Source organism: Phalacrocorax carbo, chromosome 6 (genome assembly GCF_963921805.1).
Source record: "Phalacrocorax carbo chromosome 6, bPhaCar2.1, whole genome shotgun sequence".
In the NCBI taxonomy this organism is placed as follows: Eukaryota; Metazoa; Chordata; class Aves; order Suliformes; family Phalacrocoracidae; genus Phalacrocorax; species Phalacrocorax carbo.
The window spans coordinates 14,208,136-14,219,528 of NC_087518.1; positions in this window are offsets into that span (position 1 = coordinate 14,208,136).

Sequence of the window (11,393 nt, forward strand, 5' to 3'; positions counted from 1 at the left end):
TGGATTTTAAGCTGAATCCAAATCTGCTAAAAACCACCGATAATGGACAGCTAAATGATGCCAGAGTAGAGGTGCGGCAGGCAGCTGAGGCATGGTAATAACTTGCCCTGAACTAACTTAGGCGAAGAGAGCTGGAGAAAGGAAAATATTAGTGGTTTAACACATGACTAGGGAAGAGGTGATTGACACTTTATTTCCAAACATCTAAAGCAGATAAGAGGGAAGAACGGATGTTGTCTGCCACGATTGCCGAAGCAGGGCTTTTGCCTGTGAGCCCTATGGGACAACAGGCTTTTCATGTTTGCATAATGTGATCCAGGACTCGACCTTTCTTTAAGATCTTAATATGAGTCACAGAGATAATTCTTTGAATTAGCCTGAGATTGCCAAGTATAGGAAGGGGATTTCCTAAATGTTGTGAGCTTGGATCTGGAGTCAAATAGCCCCTTGGCAAAGGCTAAATAAAATGAGATGTCTCCTGCTGTGCTATGTTCAACACAGCATCACCTCCTAACTGGCCTTCCCTTTCTTCCCTCGCTGCCTTCCTCCTTCCACCCCAGTTCCTATAATGGAAATTTTATTGGAAAATTACTTCAATTCTCCTTTGATTTATTTAGGCACCAGACCTGTAAATTTGGCAGCTGGCCCTGCTAGCATATCCTAGCATAAGTGGGTATTTTGTCACCATGTTTTGGGTGACAGCAGGGCTATCTTCCAGCAGCACAGCAAGAGATGCTCACAGGAATGGGTGTTCAGCTCATTAGCCTTGTGCTACCAGCTAGGGAAATGTTCCAGGTTCCTCTGCTCTCCAGGAAAAGCATGTTTATCTTGGCCCTCTTCTCCAAAGAGCCAGGATTTGGGGCCCCAGAACTGGGTAGGCAGGTTCAGGGAGGAACAACTGCAAAACATGGAGGGCTGAGCGAAACAGCTGGCTCTAATTTAAGGCTGGCCAGCAGTGCTGCATCTGGGGACTCCCTCCAGTTGTCCGAGCTAGTTTTGCTGTGGAAAGTTCCTCTACTAGGAGCAGTTGTCACTGTTCTTCCTTCAACCCCAGCCCCCATGTCCCAGGGAATAAATGAACACCAGGCTGCGTCTTTAATAACACATGTGGCTCCAGCCTTTATTTCCCCTCTCTCCCTCAGGGCGATTTCTCCTGGCAAAGGGAGAGAATGAAAGAAATGCACATTCCCCTTGTATTTGGAGATAATTGGGCTTCAGTCATTATATCCCCGGCCAAAGTTTGCTCTCTGATGGGTTCAGCTGAAAGCCTGGATCTGAGCTTGCTGGCAAATGCAAAAGTTTCAACATCTGACCCATCCCAGACCCTAGCAAGCTCTGAATCAGGCTGTTATATGCTAACCCCATGGTCAGATCCATTTCTGATTATGATAATTGAGTCATGCCAAGCCTGTGCAGTGTCTGTTCCAAGACTTCAGCCCAACCATGTAAGATAAATTTATCTTTGGGTTGAAAAGCTGCTGCATTTAGGCTTGCTTCAAGGATGAGTTTGGCGCTGCAGGCCCTTCTCGCTGCTGCCCTGCATGTTGTGTAGACCTTTAAGCTTGCACTGAGCGGTGCCAGGCTGTTGTTACTTCATGCATGGGTTCAGTTAACAGCTGGCAGTGGGCTCCGGGCTGGCTGTGCTGGATATGGTGGCTGGGATAGCTCACAGATAGCTTGCAGGCCATGTTTGAGCAGGGAGAGGCTGCTTTTGCAGGCAAGGAGCACTGTGAGCCCCCTGCCTCCTAAATGTCCCAGGATGTGGTGCCAGTGTGTGGATCTGGCCACTCAGGGCCAGCGCCAAGCAGCAGCAAGAGCCAGGAGTCCAGAGGTGGTTATTTTTCTTTGTGCATTATTTTTCTTTTTTTAATTCTCCCATTGTGAAGAATAATCCCCTCCAGCAGTAAAGCCCCAGAGAGCTGCAGGTCAGGAAGCAGCATGAGAGGGGTTACCAGACCCTGCTGCCATCTAGGCACTGGCATAATGCCCCAGCTCCTGGTGACATGCTGTCGTCCTCAGAGACACCAAGCAGTAGGAGGGAAACAGCAGGGATGGAGCTGGTGCCAGCCCAGCTGTCTGCCAGGACTGAAGGACGAGAGTGGTCTAATAAATGCCTCTGGCAGGATAAGCCGTGGACAGAACTGCACCCCAGGAAAAGCCCTATGCTCTTCTGTTTTTACAGGGCTCACGCCAAACTCAGAGCTGTGTCGTCTGTCAGAGCAATTTGTTCTCAAACGAGGAAAGAAGAAGTTGTTGTTTTCCTGAAGGAGCAGGCTGGCTGTGACCCCAGTAGCACACTGAAGCCTGTAGCAGCAGGGAATGGGATTTATCCTGGTGTGATCCTTGTACCAGCAGGGACCATAATATAACATGTTGTTCTCTGAGGAGCCCAGGGTAGGGGCAGGAGATATTAAACAGGGCTGTGCACGTGTAGCAGAAGTCATCCTGGCAACACCTTACCCTGGAGATTAATACAAATCTAACAGCGATCTTGAAAAAAATGACAGGCACATGGCTGTCGTGATGACTGAAAAAACTCTGTGCTTCAGATTTTATTGGTGTTTCACTGTTTAATCCTGTCCATGTAAAATCAAGGCAGCCTTCTGCCTGCCAGTGGGAGGCAGAGGGCATTTCTCTCTCTGTATTCAATCCCAAGCCATGAGAGCATAGGTACAACTGGGCTGAGTGATGGCAGAGTTTACTTAGCCTTGCTAAGGCCCTCGAAAAGCAGCTGGGGGGGGGGGGAAGCCTTCCAGTTTCATTATTTTTACATCCTCATTTTTCAGCTAGTCAGCACAACTCACGCTGAACCTCTGCCAAGCAAAACACACCGTGGTTCTTGCTTGGGGCTCGCCTGTGATTTCCATGGGAGTGGTGGGCCTGGAGGGGTGCTGGCTGGGGCTCAGTTCCTGCACTTTGTTCAGCTGCTTTGGAAAAGTGTCCTGCCTGGCACTGTCTGTTCAGAGGCTGCTCCTGAGGGTTTCTTCAAGTTACTTCAGAAATCTGCAGTAGCGTCCCCTTACAATGTTCACCTTTTTTGAAAATAATTTCTTCCTGGGTTTAAAAGAAATCTGTTTTCCTTCCCACATTAGACCATGAGACTCAGAAAAACTAATGGAGAAAACTGTCTGTGCCCAGAAAGTAGAAAAAATAATTGTATGAAGCATTGGGAAGCACACAGGAAAGCCTGCTGGAGCAAAATGGGAGAGTGTCTGTGAGTCTTGTCAGGGGGCAAGACCACTATGTTACAGGAGTTATTGCAATAGCAAGGAACATGCTGCAGCAAGGATGATACTTCATCAGTATAAAAAGTACTTTTAATTCTGGTTTTAAAGCTTACTAGAAATGTGACTGAAATAGCCATAGACAGGCACTGGTGGTCTAGTAATAGAAGAAATCTGCTATGCCTGTGCAGTTAAAATGCAGAGCCAGAGTAAAGAACAGATATGTTGCCCACTTGAGGAGACCTGCTTTAGCTTGGGTGGGCCTGGATTTTGTTACAGGATCAGAGCATGTTTCCGATAGAGGCAACAGTGTTAGTTTAACTGTATCAGAAAATTAGGGTGTGATCAGGGCTGCCACTCAAATACCTCCCACTGCAGACAGGACATGGGTAGAACACCCCTTTGAACCAACCCTAAAGTGGCCTGGCCACATCACACCACAGTTTGAAAATGCCATTGGCAGATTGGTGTCTGCAAAGCCAGAGGAGGCATAAGGAGGACAGGGTGCAAACCTCGGTTTGAAAAAACAAATGCTGCCTTGGACAGAGAACCAGGGGAGGCCAGGGCAGCTGCTGTCCTTCCACTTCCAAAGGAGGAGGCTGGGGGTCCTAGCCATGGGCAGAGGGCAAATGCTGGCTCCTGAGACAGCGGCTGAATCGCACCCTTGTGCTGCTGACTGGCTGTGTTCAGCGCCTCCTGCCAGGATCACACCTCTGCCAGCTGCTCATTTGCCCCAGGGCTGCGACCTCCCAGGGCTGACAGTGGAGGCAACAGCACTATGTTTGGCAGGAAAACATGGGAATAAATGCCGTGAAAGAGCACCCAGAGGAGACCCGCATGCTCCGAGACAGGAGCACCCATTTGGCCAGCGCCAAGCTCCAGGTACACTGGGGTCCTGGCTGGTATCTTCAGGCAGGGGTGCTGGAAAGAGGGGTCCTGCAGCTGCCCTGCCCCCTCAGCCCCGCCTGGGCTGGGAGATGGAGTTCGTTCCTAGCTTTGTGGGGTGGCCAAAAAGCCTTACCAAACCCCACCGTGCCGTACCGCTCCACTCCGCGGTGCCCCCCACCCTGCGGTGCCTTGCAGCGTCCCCCACCCGCTCCCTCCCCGCGGTGTCCCCGCGTGTCCACATGCAGCCGCCAGGGGGCGCGCAGGCGCCCAGCAGCCGGGGAGCGCCGAGGGGGCGGGGGCGGGGCCGGCGCAGTAGCGTAGCACCGCCCCTTGGCGAATAGCGTGCGCTACGTGGGTGGCGTAGGGGTTGCCCGCCGGCCGGGAGGGGTCAATGGTCCGGAGTGGGGGAAGCCCAGCCACCCCCTCCTGCCGCTGCTGCTGGCTTAACCGCCCCATGCACTGCAGCTCTCACATAAACAATAACAGTTAATGAAAGGGAGGGCCCGGTTCCCTTCCCGCAGGCTCCCGGCAGGAACCCCAGATGAGGTTGCATCCCCTGGGCAAAAGTCACCCAAATCTGGGGGGGGTAACGGAGCACCTTACGGGGATCCGCTGCAGGGATCAGCAGGCTTCACTGCATCATCCCGGTGTCATCGCCGTCCTGTCAATGTGCCAGGCTCCGGGGTGTTCAGTGCATCTCCTGGGCTTGCTGCAGGAGGTGGTGTTTGTCCCCAGGGTGAAGGACAGGGAGAGGTGGCAGACATCTACCCCAGGTGAGAGAAAGGCTGTCCAGTAATGCAGTGCCAGGGTGCTGTAGGACCATGATATGAATTAGTGCCCTGTCTCAGATAAGTGGTAATGCATTTTTCCTTCTGACCCTTTAAGGTCCTGCAAATGTGGTGCCCGGCCCCACCTCAGAACAATAGAGTCCCAGGGCCACGGTCCCGTCCACAGTGTCAGTAACGCTCAGTGAGGAATTGTCACTGGCCACCCTCAGTACAATAACTGAGTCTCCATCTTTGCATGGAATCCTCTTTGCATGCATCTTTTTTCTCAGCTTGTTTTTGGAAAGGAAAGAGCTTACGGTGTATTTACCCTGGAAGCCCGTTGTTCATGTAGAGTTTAACCCTGGATTTTAAATCCTCAGTTTTGCAGGATCTGCCACAGACAGTGGGAAGTTGAGGATCCCACTAACAGCAGTGAGAGGGGGTCATTTGCAGATTGGCAGCTCTTGCTGTGCCTTCTGCTTACTCCAGTAGCTTCGTGTCTGTGCTGTGCTTGCTGTGAGATAATGCAGATTTATCACCAGGTTACTAAATTTTGGAATCCGTGGGCGGGGACTTCCCTGGATGGTCCTCTGCAAAGTACCAGCTGGGATTTACATTACTCCTGCAAAGGCAGCCCCTGTGCCCCTGCCAGGCTCAGTCAAAACCTCTGACCCAAGCCTGGTTGTTCAGGGACTTCGGGTGTGCGTGTACATGGCAGGCTGCAGTGCCCCCTTCCCCAGAGACAATCCCATGGTGCCGTGCCAGATGGCTGGTGGTGATTCCTTCCCACTGCAGGCTCTTTGATGTGTGACCCAAAAAGGGGGAGCATTAACCCTCTGTGAACAGCACTGGTCTTCAGCAGTGAATGCAATCACTCTTTCTTGATAAGGAAAACACTGATGATCACAGAAAAGAAGAAACTTGAGGTTAAAAAAATCATTCTTTCTTATTAATTTCTTTACTAGCAGGTCTCAGGCTCCTCACACACAGCTCTCCTACCTGCCTGCTAAGAAATGCCTGATACAGTGTTTGCATTGTTTTTCCCCAAGGCACAGGTATTGCTCTGCAAACTGATCCACTCCAACAGAAAGGCTGGCAGGCAGTGGGGCACGTAGCCCCACACAGATCACCCAGAAAGCAGGCTAAAAGGCAGCCTTAGCCTCTGCTCTGTACTCCAGTAGGCCAGCCCTGGCTCTGATGTTGGGGTGGCCCTGGTGTCTGAAGCAATTTGGCAGAGGGCAGGAGTGCAGATTGCACAGAGCAGTTGTTCCTCAGACTGGTGTTGTGCTGGTGTAGACGGGATAATGCATCTTTTGTAGCCTGATTGCTCTCAGGTTGGCCGAGGACTTCACTTGAGGAGACAAACCCAGAGAGATCCTGTTCACCTAAACAAAGTAAGAAGTGCTGTTTCCTATTTTCTAGAAATTCAGGCAGGTATATGGAGCCAGCCCTGAGCACTAGAACAGAGTAACTGAAGCTTTAACACCCACCTACAACCATTTCAGTTTTAGGCGATTGTGCTTTGCTGGGCATACCTTCAATTTGGTGGCTCAGGGATTTGCAAACAATGAGTCATAACTCCCTGGGGTCAAAAATGCAGCTGCAGGGCACCAGGCATTGAAAAGTGTTGTCCAAGATAAAAGCAAAGCAAACCTCACTGCCCACACACCCTTGTCCTTCAAGGATGAGTATCTTTGTCACCCTCTTTGAAAACATGCACTCAAAATTATACAGGCTTCTCGTGGTTGCCATTGATACAAAATTTTCTTCTTTTAGAGCAGACAAGAGGGGATTGTGAAAACCTGTGACTTGAAAGAGTTGAGGCAGATAGATCTGAAGCTAATATGCAGCACCCCATGCTTCCAGAGAGGTGGCTGGCACCTGAGGAGGGAACTGTGCTGTGGGATGTGTCTGCATCCTTCCCAAGGAGGGTCCCAGAAATGCTCCCTGGGCCTCTGCAGACAACCCCTTCACATCCAGGATAGTCCTGCAGATCCTGGAAAGCCCGGCTTCTACCCACATAGTGCTGCCTTTGGGACACCTCTTGGCACTGACTCACAGTTAAGGAAGAAGCAACGTGCGAGTCACCTGTCCCATAAAGTGTCCTGCTCACAGTGGTCACGTGGCACTGAGCTCCTGTCCCATGACACATTCTGGGTACAACAACAGCATGACATGGCCACCTTTGCCACAAAACTGCCTGGTTGCAGAGCTCACGTGGCTGGTCCACCCCATCACACAACACCCCATGCAGAGAGGAGTGGTGGCACGCAACCATTGAGTCCTGCAGAGCCTTCCAGGCACTGCTAGCCATTGGCCTGTCCTGCCTGGCTCATGGCTTTGAGCCCACTAGCATCATGAGCTGGGAGGTCTCAGGGACACCAGGTCTTCACTGTGAAGGCTTCAGAGCCTGGTAAGTAGCAGCTTGCAGGACCTGCTGCTTTGGTAACACACGGCTCTAACAAGACTTTGATTCTTGAAGAAAGGCCAGTTCTGCAAAGGCCTGTGCAGTTCCGTGCTGACTGTGTACACCTCTTTCTGTACCTATTTTTAGACCATTCCTACAGTTTAAAAAACCTTTCAGAAATGTCCATGTTTAGAGGGACCCAGATCTGACAAAGTGACTCACTCTGGCCTCAGGGAAGTTATGTCACTCCCTGGATCATCTTCTCCACTTGAGTACTGAGAACAATCATAGGAAATTACCCAGCGTACCTCCAACACAGCTGTAAAAAATTAATTAGCTGATATTTAGCACTGGCTGTAAAAGTGGGAAGGTGGTGGTGGTGTTGCAGAACCTCTGTAGCTGGGGAGGCCAGCTGGGAGTCCTGCAGGGAACTCAGGTGATGGTTGCTATTTGTGTGACAGCCTCTTGGGAATATGGTCATAATGGAATAGGATGTAGATGCCTCTCTGCCCCTGAGCCCAAAGTCTGACCATCAAAACACCCCTTTGCCGTGTGACACTTGAACTTTCCATGGGCTTTGGCTTCTACCAGTCCAAGATCCAGGTGCCAAATGGGTTAGCACAAATCTGGGTGCTGCCCATCTTACACTGTGGCCCAGCAACATGTGTTTTTTTCTCCCTGCCTCTCTTGCCCGGGCCGGTGTAGGCACTTGTCTAAGGGGATTTCCCCTGTGCCCAGTGTAATGTCCATAGCCTCTGTAGAAGGCTGACTCAAAGGCAGGGCAAGGGAGAGATTTAGACCTTCACATATCAGGGAGTAAGCTGGCATCTGAGGGAAGGTGCCAGCATTGCCCCCTGTCAGCATCAAAGGGATCACAATGCTCCAGTGGTTTTGTGGCTCTTGCTATTGAGCAGGGGGAAGCTGTCAAATAGGTCCAAAACCATTTCTCTTATGTGCTTGTGTCTCCAGTGTCTGGTGTGAGGGGATGTGGCAGAATCTGGCTTTGCAGCACTGCAGGTCAGCCCCCACCCACTGTGTGGGGCTCAGGCTTCAATGGCTGCATTTAGACCCTTTATCAGTGCTTTGGATTTTTAAGGTGTTCAACCTCCAGCAGTTGCATTTTATCAGTTAGTACAGATGCTGGTAATCCCTTGCACTATATGCAATGTCCTCTGCACCTCAGCAGAAACTCAGATTGGAGATCTTCCATGAGATAATGTGATTGCAGTTGCTTCCTATGGTTGGTATCTGGTGATCAAGTCTTGTCCAGGGCTAGCTTTTTGCTTTCATGTGCTGCTGTATGACTTAGAAATCAGCTGAGGATTGCAAAGGTGAAAGCATTAGTAGATTACTGGAGTGGTATTTGTACTGCAGGCAGGGATTAGAGGGCAGGCAAAAGGTTATAGCTGTACTCTTGCCAGTGGAAATACATACATGGTCATGCAATAGCAGAAGATTTCTAAAGAAAAAAATGCCAGCAGAAGCAGGGTGAATCTGCTTTAGACAAGATAAATCAAAGCTTGGAGTACAAAAGCAAGATATTTTGTGTTTACTGCTTTTTAGTTCCCCTTTTTTATTTTAGTAAGTTAGATCATTATAATGATAATTTGAGGAAGCTGGTCTGGAAAGCCAAAGTGACAAGAGGAAAGCGTTGCATAGCTAGTTGAGAGGACAGCTTTATGCAGGGATCTCCGGACAGTCAGTTTGCACCAAGCAGTGCATGCACTGTGGGCTGGTGCTACATCTTTCTGGGCACAGAGGCAAAGAACGGTCCCAGGGCTGCTGTACCCAGTGATGAGGAAGAGGGACTGCAGGACTCTCAAGAGCTGAGACATCCTGGATAATTATCAGAGGTATGAGCAGGCTCTTTCCAAGCTTTTAATATCACCAATGGACAGAGGTGGAGTAGCTGTGGATCCATGGAAGAGGGTGAATACATTAGGCACTGTGGGGAGTGCCAGACAGTCACAGCTAACGTTGAGGATTTGTATGTACTACAGCTAAGCGAACATGCTCCCCAGACCTCTCTGGAGGCCCTTCTGAAATGAGCAACCAGCAGTTGTTTTGTATCCCTGTTATTTCAGTTCACTGTGCCATTTTATGGACCAAGAAGAGAAAGGGAGGGTCCCTTTATTCCATGGACAAAAGCAAAGAGATGGTGTTAGACATATCATGTTTTGTTGTCTCTAATTGGATCCAGAAGATTAGCAAATAGAGATTTGATGTCACAAAGGGAGGAAAATCAAAGCTGGAGACATTCTTATTTCCTGGTTTAGAGGGATGAGTGCAATGAAATAGGTTGAATTTTCTGCACTGGTAAACATCTTAAGACCTGTCACTATTACCTTAGGGATCTACTCACCTGTGTGAACGTCCCTCAAAGGCAGAGAATGGATTTCTTCAGAGCAATGTTAGTTATTGGGAACAATTGGCATTGAGTTTCAAATGGATCATTTTTTATGGGTTTCCAGTGCATTTTGATATTATCAAATAAGTGGCTGGATGAGGAATACAGTTTTCTTCACAGGCTACTGAAACTAAGTGTGCTGGGCTGCTTACTGCACCATACTCTGGTTTCTCCATGTATCTATTCAGGTGGGGAGGTATATGTGTGTATGTCTGTATGGCCAAGCAATTTGCAAGAGCCATGGCTCGATACTTCCATTTGCCACTTTCCTACCACTGTCTCTACTTTCATTCTGCCACTGCGAATGTAGCTCTCATGGGTGTGAAAAGACAGGATAGCAGGGACCTCTCGAGGTCCTCCTGAGTGCCAGGATTTGTATGTTCTTCAAGGCAGTCAGGATCTTGCCTCATCAGTCTGAGAAAATACTGCATTCCTACAGAGGATCAGAAACTCTTCACGAACAACTATTGCATGACACAGCTGTTGGTCATGCCAAGAAAACTAGCAAGTGACACGGGAACTTGGTGCGAGGTTATCCTCTGCGTCACAAAAGTATGTGCTAGATGGTGCCAGGATCGCTCTGTGGTAGAGGAGGAAGGAGGAAATTTCACCCACGGTTTTTGATGGCTTTTCATACTGTGTAAAAAGAAAGAAAAATATGAAACTTCTAGGAAAAAGAGCTGAGGAACACCCTGTAACTCACCATTCATGTGTGCTCGTAACAGCCCAGCATGTGGGTCTCCTGTTAAAGGAAAGGGACTGGGGTAAGCAAGTGCTCTGCCCCACCAGCTGCTGATGCATCCAGGGTCCACAATCCTGGGGCTGACCTGAGAGGAAACTCCAAAGAAATAATGTGTTTGGGAGGGTGTTCTCTGACATTTCACTAATCAAAGCTTTTAATCTTTTGTCCAGTATGGGTTTTAACTGGTACCAGGTTCTTCTGCAGCTCATTGCATCTAGTGGGGCACCTTAAAAGCACTAAAACACTAGACGTCACAGGCTCCCCTCTCCTGTGAGATGGATTCGTAACAGTGATACAGTCCTGCAGAGAGAGAAATGAAGACACAAAACTGGCAATGAACTTTCCAGCATCATATGAGGAGATCCCAGCAGCCCTGGCTTGCATTCACCTTCTCTTAGTCTGCATTTCCACAACGTAAACAGTCCAAGGACTGGTGGCCATGTCCTGACTCACCCACTTCTTCCCTTGCATGAGGTGTACCCTGCATGAAGCCAGTTCAGTGCACTAAGCTGGCAGACAATTTATCCATGCTGCTTTTGTGGTTAGTTATCAGCAGATTTAGTGCTGAATTGACTCAGGGCAGGGTCAGTCAAGAGCTAGCCCTGGTGCATAGGAGGGGGAGCATGATGGTGAGTACCTGAAGGTGGCCCGGGCTGGGCTGCCCTTTGGAGCGGAGGTGGTTCCTGCTGCAAGCAGCATATGGGTTTCTCTGGGCAACAGAGACACCAAATTGGGCTCAGGCCCCTACGCCACTGTTGTCTGACTTTTCTAAAGTAGGACACTCCATGTGCTCTGTGACAGATACTCCTCAGAAGGGATTCGGGCCAGGCCTAACAGATAATGATGGCTTCAACAGCACACTTGCCATGCTGCACCACCATTACTCTATTGATCTCAAACTGCTTTGCAAGCATTAATGAATCAAACCTTGCAGCGTCTTTCCGAGGTGAGCATTCCC